This window comes from Vigna radiata, unplaced genomic scaffold, assembly GCF_000741045.1.
Source record: "Vigna radiata var. radiata cultivar VC1973A unplaced genomic scaffold, Vradiata_ver6 scaffold_137, whole genome shotgun sequence".
Lineage (NCBI taxonomy): Eukaryota > Viridiplantae > Streptophyta > Magnoliopsida > Fabales > Fabaceae > Vigna > Vigna radiata.
The window spans coordinates 1,562-10,200 of record NW_014543260.1 but is presented as its reverse complement, the minus strand read 5'-3'; the positions used below and the strand labels follow the sequence as shown (position 1 = coordinate 10,200).

At 35.5% G+C, this 8,639-nt stretch overlaps 1 long non-coding RNA gene across 1 annotated transcript in view; it reads right to left on the bottom strand.

The window, feature by feature from the left end:
• Positions 1-5,673, bottom strand: part of LOC106753545 — a 9,761-nt gene extending 4,088 nt beyond the window's left edge. Inside the window, exons 1-2 of the long non-coding RNA XR_001375224.2 lie at positions 5,382-5,673; positions 182-272 (exon numbers count right to left, since the gene is read on the bottom strand). This is a non-coding gene — a long non-coding RNA (uncharacterized LOC106753545). The remainder of the gene's footprint in view (positions 1-181; positions 273-5,381) is intronic.
• Positions 5,674-8,639: the final 2,966 nt, after the last annotated feature.

The following is an 8,639-nucleotide window of genomic DNA, read 5'->3' as shown; positions in this document are numbered from 1 at the left end:
ATGAATTTAACTTACTAGGGCTATACAGTCCCTACTGTATATTTAGAACTTAACACAATTCATGCAACCAACAGGTACACCTATATCTATAAAGAAACATATCAAAATGTAGTGAGAATAGAATATTAAAGTCACCCATTATATAAGTGGAATACAACAGTGGAAGAAGATGGTAACTCACAATACGACAATGTTTGTTTTAGCAGAGGTGAAAAAGCACAAAATATGGGGACATCATATTCTGCTTCAGGAAAGACAGTAAAATCAAAATCCTGCATAAGTTCAAGAAAAAAAGAGAGGCAGTGAGCATATTGTAAAACAATTTCCAGACAGGACAAGATAAAGAACATTTCAGCAATTCATGTCTTTTTTTTTTCTTGTATCATTGAAAATAGGGTTGCACTAGGCCGAAGTTCAAGTTCACATGAAGATGGAAAAAAGTTTAGACTAGGATGAAATCCAACACATTGAAGTCAAATGAGGAGGATCCAGACATATGTAATAACACAATTAAGAAAATAAATTGCCACCTCTGTTTTCCCAATGAAGAAGTTACCACTTTAAAATAACAGCAACACAATTAGGATTTGGATTGTTACTATAGCAATTCATCTACCAAGAAATTCAAAAAACAAGAACAGTCCTTTGTCGTTTTTCTATCTTTCACAGAATAACACCCTATATATTATTGGTCCTTATGATTTAATTTTATGCCTCATCATCCATCTACTTCGCTACTACTGATNTAATTCAAACACCATACATAATACATACATGCAATCTAATAAAATATAGTATAAACCTTTGGCTAGGTACCTAACTTTAATTATTCAACCTCCCAAAATACTAGGGTTTTAACAACTACTTGCACTCTCCATTATTAATCTCCTCTTCATTAGCTACTCTTCACATTATATAGAAACACCAATTAATATTTCAGATTTCTACGATTTGCAAAGAGAACTGATGTGGAAGCTNAAGTGGATCAAATNCTCTGAACTTCAATATAACAAGTCAGTGGCTGTTCAAAAGCTTCTTCAATTTTCAGAGGTTTCATAATGTCATGACATGGTAAAATATCTTCTGAAGCATTAAAGGTTGAATATTAAGTTAAATAAACATAAAGAATCCAACCGATGAGAATCTAGTTGCTCATGTACATTTCACGGAAACTAAACGAAAAATAATAGCAGCCTTTATTCTAGGACTTAAATGTGTACATCATAAATTGGTTATTGGTANGNTANTCCTTTAAACATAACAAATTTGCAGTTATATAGACAAGTAAAAACCAGAGAATGTTCGCATTATTGAGTCTAAAGTGCCAAAGCTTGAAAATTGAGTGGGAAGAACTGAAGTCACTATGATTGTATTAATAATACAACCCAGCCTTGTATTATTATAAAAGAGGCCCAAAAATAAAGGCCCACGAAAGAGAGACAGAAAACACGTGGTTGCAGTATTCGAAATAGAAGCTCTGAGAAGAAATGAGGAGTTGGTCTGAGTGAGAGGAAAAGATCTGGAAGTCCCTAGGGATTTGTCAAATGATTTTCAGTTTTGTATAAGGAACTTGTGTCACTTAGGAAGGGAATTGTGCAAGGCTTAGATCCCAACATCCCTGTCTCTTCAAGAATGTTCAAAGCATATTTCCTTTGGTATAGGTGTATTCCTTTCTTAGATCTAGCAATTTCAAAACCCAGAAAATACTTTAGCTCTCCTAGGTTTTTTATTCGGAAAGCATGATGGACAAGAGCCTTTATGTGGTCAATTTCTTTAATAGAATTTCCTGCTAAAATGATATCATCTACATACACAAGGAGGGCTGTAAAATTTGTAGAAGTCTTCTTAATAAAAAGAGAGTGGTCAGATTTAGATTGAGTGTAATTTACAGAAAGTAAAAAGGAAGAAAGCTTATCAAACCATTGTATGCTAGCTTGCTTGAGCCTATATAGAGACTTGGTTAACCTGCAAACCTGTCCTTTTTCCTGAATATCCATCCCTGGTGGTAATTCCATGTACACCTCTTCATTTAGGTCTCCATGAAGGAAGGCATTATCTACATCAAGTTGATGTAGATGCCAATTCTTTGCGACAGCAATGGCCAGAATCATTCTAACAGTGGTTAGCTTAGCAACAGGTGAAAAAGTGTCTAGAAAGTTTATACCTTCTTGTTGAGTATATCCTTTGGCTACTAAGCGAGCCTTATATCTTTCTATGCTTCCATCAGCTTTATGCTTTATTTTGTAAACCCACCTGCATCCAATGGAGTTTTTTCCAAGAGGAAGTTGAGTTAAGATCCAAGTTCCATTATCCTGCAAGGCTTTGAGTTCTTTCTGCATAGCTGTAACCCATTCATGATTTTCTTTGGCTTCATTATAGGATTTAGGCTCTTTATCGGCAGAAACAGCTAGGGTGTACTTTATGTGTTTTTCAAACAAAGAATCATAACACAAAACACTAGAAATGGGATAAGGGGTTTTGTAATTATTCTTGGCATGTAGAGAATCAGACGAGGAGTGATTAACTTGATGAATGTAATCATTAAGATATCCAGGGACTCTTTTAGTTCTAGTGGGTCTTCTAGAACTGTCACCAGTATTAGTATGATCATTATCAGTATTTGTGCTAGTGTTTTCTCTGTTATCAGGTTCCTGTTCAGTGTTCATATTCTCAAGAAAATCCTGAGTCCCATTACAGTTAAGACCATACCAGAAATCATTAGGAAAAACAGTTTCAATTTCTTTGTCAGCACAATTCTGCTCATTATTTTGTTGGTTTTTATAGGGAAAAACATTCTCATAGAAAATGACATTTCTGCTTAGGAAAATTTCTCTAGTATTTATATCAAGTATAACATATCCTTTAACCCCATTTTTATATCCTAAGAAAACACCTTTCCTAGCTCTAGAATCAAGCTTGTGTCTATTATGTTCTAAAGTAGAGGCAAAACAAAGACAGCCAAAAGTTTTTAAATTCAAATAAGTGGGAGGAGTGTTATACATCAATTCATAAGGAGTTTTACCATTAAGAACAGAAGTAGGAAGCCTATTTATCAAATAGATAGCATGAGAAACAGCATAGCACCAATAAGCAGTAGGAATACCAGATTGAAAGAGGAGACTTCGAGTTTTATTTAGTATATCTTGATGTTTACCTTCAACAATAGAATTTTGTTGGGGTGTCTCCACACAACTTCTTTGATGTTCAATACCATAGGAATTATACATACTAGTACAATTAAATTCAGGTCCATTATCAGATCTAAGAGTTTTAACAATTTTTCCAAACTGGTTTTTGATTTTTAGGATAAAGTTCTGTAAAAGTTCTCTAGTTTGTCCTTTATTGTGCATTAAAAAAATCCAGGTGTGTCTACTATAGTCATCAACTATGGTAAGAAAGTATTTATTCCCATGAATAGAAGATATGGAAATGGGTCCCCATATATCACAGTGTATTAGATTAAAACAATTAGCAGAAACAATGATGCTTTGAGAAAAAGGCAGTTTATGTTGTTTGGCATAATGACAAATATCACAAACAATTTTAGATGGCATTTGAACATAGGGAAAACTTTTACATATTTGTTCTATGATTTTGTGTCCTGGATGTCCTAATCTATAGTGCCATAGGTCATCACTAACATGCTTACAAGAAAGAACAGTCTTGGGGACATAATGCTGGGTATAAACAGGAAATGACTGAAGATAGTAAAGGCCTTTGAAAACTTTAGCATGCCCAATCATCTTCGAGGTGGAACTGTCCTGAATCTGGCAGGTCTTAGAAGAAATTTAGGATACATTTTAAGTCCCTTGTTAGACTTTGTATAGATATAAGATTAAAGGAAAATTCAGAGATGTAGAGAACATTAAAAATAATAAAATTTTCAGAAAATTGGATAGTTCCAGCGTGTTGGGCTGTAACCACAGAGTTATTAGGAAGTTTGACAGTGATGGGTTTAATTTTATGAAAAGTAATGAAATATTTTCTTTCATGGGTCACATGATCAGTGGCCCCAGTATCAATAATCCAGGAGAAATTACCTTGGTTATCTGCAGGGATGTTTCTCTAAACTTGACTAATGTTGTGGGTACTTTGTGTCTGGGTACTCTCTATGATTTGTAATCATTTTTGCATTTGTTCAGGAGTAAAAACCTGCATAGAATTACTGTGATTTTGTTGTTGGGCACTTTGAGTCTGGGTAGAGGTTGAATCTTCTTTACAAGCATTAGCATAGCTCCATTCATTTTGGCCTCCCCTATCCTAATTGTTTTGGTGATCATTCTTCTTGTACCATGGTGGAAAGCCATGTTTAGAGTAACATTCATCAATTGTGTGATTCATCTTGTGGCAATGGGAACATTGCTTCCTATAATTGGGATTTCTCCCCCTTCCTCTTCCTTGGCCACGTGAGCTAGTGCCACGGCCTTGACCTTTCCAATTAGGTATGTCAGATGCGCTGGCTAGAATTTTGAAAGAATCATTTTGGCTTCCTCTGTCTTGATGTTGCCTTTCTTGCTGCATAAGGAGAGAAAAGACCTTGTTGATGTTGGGAAGTGGCTCCATTAGAAGTATTTGAGTCCGAAAAGTTTGATAGGTGTCATTAAGTCCTTTGAGGAAGCAAATAACGTGTTCAACCTCTCTGTATTTGAGAGAGACTTTAGACAAATCACAAGTGCATGGGTTCTGGCAGGTGCAATAGGGTATAGGCCTTAAAGATTCTAATTCTTCCCAAAGAATTTTTAAGTCAGTGAAGTATTGACTGATATTTCTTTCTCCTTGCTTAATAGAATGTATATCTTGTAACAAATCTGAAATCTTGAAATAGTCTCCCTTAGAAAACCTGTCTTTGAGTTCTTCCAAAAGATCCTTAGCAGTGTCAACATAAAGAACACTTTCTACAATTTGGGTTGAAAGGGTCTTTATGATCCAAGAGAGAACCATTGTATCACATCTCTCCCAAGCCTCAAATAGTTTGTCTGTTCGGACAGGTTTTGTGATACTGCCATCAATGAATTTTATTTTGTTTTTGGAGAGTAGAGCTCTTTTCAAATTTCTACTCCAGGATGAGTAATTGGTTTCAATGAGAACCTGGGAAATGAGGGTAATACCTGGATTTTCACCAGGATGAAGATAATAGGGGCTTGAGGAATTAGTGGTGGGGTCTGTTGCAGTTTCCGTCATGGCAAGAAAAGATCAAGATGCCAAGAACAGCTTCAAGAAACAGGTTGCACTTCTGATACCATATTAATAATACAACCCAGCCTTGTATTATTATAAAAGAGGCCCAAAAATAAAGGCCCACGAAAGAGAGACAGAAAACACGTACCATTTCCTGAACCATTAAATAGAAAAACCAGGGGACAAATCTTCTACGAACTTACCTCGAAAGCAAAAGGATCGATGATGCCAACCTCTGCAGACCACAACCCCTACAAACTCAACAACCCCACTTCACCCAAACGCCGCCGTCAAGCCAACCTCGATGACCCACCACCACTACCGGAAACGCTAAGTAGTATGACCCACAACCCTGCCAGAAAACCCACCAACCGTACTCACGCAAACTGCAAAAAACCAACCACCAACGAACAGAACTTCGCCTTAGGGCAAGCACAACAAGAGGACAACGCCTTAGGGCAAGCGCAACGAACAAAGCTTCTGATCTTTGGCGAATTGGTGATAGAGGGAATTCGTGATTTGGGGAACAAACCCAAATTCTTTAGACATGGAGATTACCGAGGGTCAAGAGCCCTCGGTAAATTATTTCACTAATTCATTACCGAAGGCTATAAGGCCGCCGGTAAATGTCCCTGGTAAATACTGCTTTTCCTGGATACATTTTAACTAACTTGTGGATCTTTTGGTGGTTTGATTTTCATTTTTTTCCTACATTTAGTGTTGTTATGTATTTGTTTTGGTTTTGTTTTCATTTATTATAAACCTACATTTTGTAAAAATGGATTTCTTTAATAAATCCTTCAAGGTGTTTTACATCAAAATTCGATGTTTGATTCAATTTTTAAGTTTTTTGAAGTTGTTTTCTACCTAATCAGTTGATCTGATTTCTAATAGAAAAAGAAAACTTAATTAATGAATCATTCAAATTCGTTTGAAACAACAACATTTATCAAAACTAACCTAATGCGCTTTCCCATACATAGATAACGTCGAATACTCTCCAAACTCGACGTGAATATCTTCGTTTCTAACAACAACATTTATCATGACCAATAAACTGCCTTCTCCCATATAAATTAGACGTCGAGTAGTGTCCAAATTCAACGTGAATCTGTACATTTGAAACAACAACGTATATCAACACTAACTTAATTTTCTTTCCCATGCATAGATAACGTCATGTACTCTCTAAATTCGACATGAATATCTTCGTTTCTAACAACAACATTTATCATGACCAACATCTCATATAAAGTAGACNTCGAGAAATGTCCAAATTCGATGTGAATGTGTTTGTCTGAATCAACAACATTTATCAAGACTAACCTAATGCTCTTTCCCATGTACAGATAAGGTCGAGTACTATCCAAATTCNACATGAATATCTTGGTTTTTAACAAGAGCATTTATTATGACCAACAACATATTAAGACGTTGAGTGGTGTCCAAATTCGACGTGAGCTATACTGTTGTTAGGTATTGTTGTTGTCATCTTTCAATGACAATTCTTTGTTGTATTGTAGCATCTAATCACCAAAAATACCATATTGTTATACGCAGACTTTTAAAAACCTATACTCGTTATTATAACTGTTATTATATAAAAGTCAACAAAAGGCAAACACGCCCTTAGGGAACCGAAAGATGGCATTATAAAATTTGACACGTTATCTCATAAGGCAGTCTACAATAGTTCAATCTATATTATAAATGTTTTGAATAGAATGAAGGAAAATAATCAAAGGGAACTATTCTGACCAAACAACTATTCCTAACAGGCAAAGCAAAGTAACAGATCCATTCATGTCTAGAATGTGAAACTACCTGCCTAAACCAGTAGAGAGGACGAATAACTTGTTTGATTCCACCTTTCAGATGTGATTTTATTACGCTTATTACGAAGCTATGCTATTTTATAACTCTGTTGTATTTCACATCCTAAACGCGAATTTTAACTTCTCAACTTGTGTTCTAAACAAGCATTTAAGGTATCTGGATCCTCAGAAAAAGTAGAATATATTCCACCATCCAAAAGAATAAGATTATAGTTGAAGAACATAATCCAAAAGAATAAGATTATAGTTGGACCACCAGCTATGGTATATGATTGGTCCCCTAGACATATCATGGTCCTCGTCTCATAATTCCACCAGCACATTGATAACTTATGTATTAGTGGATACATTCATGGCCAACTATGTTAAAATAAACAAAATTAAATTAGTTTCTCTTGTAGGTTCTGTTTTCCTTTTATGTAATGGGGATACCACGGTCACTCTAAGCTTCAAAAGTTTGCTTCCATTAGTGCCTCTGTGTGTATACACATTGCTTCGTCGCCATGATTACACATTGCTTTTAGCTGTTATCTTTCTGACAGAAAACTTTTTTCAGATAAACTCTGTCGTCATATTCTTTCATCACTTTCTGATAAAAACCCAATATCTAAGTTTGTACTAGAAATAATTTTGAACTAGAAATAGACCTTACATTTAAGTGTGTAAACTTGGTAAAGGCTCTACTTCGAAAGAATGGATAACGAACAACGCATAGGCAATTAGAGTGCATAAATTGAATGAGTAAAATGACATATAATTTCAATTCATGGAAGACATATTACTACTCATCTTCGTAGTCACAGATTACAACTTCAACATTCCAAAGCTAAGGTAAAAAAAAGGAAAAATTATACTTCATTCAGTTGGCCATTCATTAACTATATTAAGAAGAGATGAAATTATTGGCATAAGAAGTTGTTGCCTACCTGAGAGAGTAATTACAAAACAAAAACACTTACTTTGAAAGGGGAACGAACACGTAGCTACACTTGCAGCATCAACCACATCTACCTAGGTTAGCTCCTACTTCCACTCCTATGGAGCTTTCTTTGAAACGGGTCGAATTACTACTTGACCAGAACAAATACTGAGGGAACAAATTTCAATCAGTGAAAAATGAAGAAAAAGGCAAAACAATGAAGATGAAGATATGAAGAAACCCTAGCAGTTGAGCGTGAAAGATGCAGGTGAGAGGTTGAGAGGTAAAGGAAAGTGNTTACCTCTTAAAGTGTGGTTCAACAAGATGATGGAGAGGCAGCGAAAGCCTTCGATGATAGAGACGAGAGAAACGCTCTCGTGAGGCTACGCGAATGAGAAATGTGGCGGGTGAATGGAAGAACGAGAGTGAATGGTTAAGTGAACGGCGGATGATGGAGAGTGAAGAAGAGAGAAAGAGAGATTATTAGCGAGCCAGAAAAATTCGAACCCGGCTCGACCTACCACAGATTGGTGGGTAAACGGGTTGGCTTACTGGCCCACTTAATTACAATTTTTTTTTAAATAAAACAAGTTACAAAGTTTTTATAATTCAAACCTAAACAAATTTTACTTCCAAATTTCACTTCTAACATGAATATTTAATTATTTTTGAAAATAGAGAACCTAAATAATTTTTTCAAGCAAAAC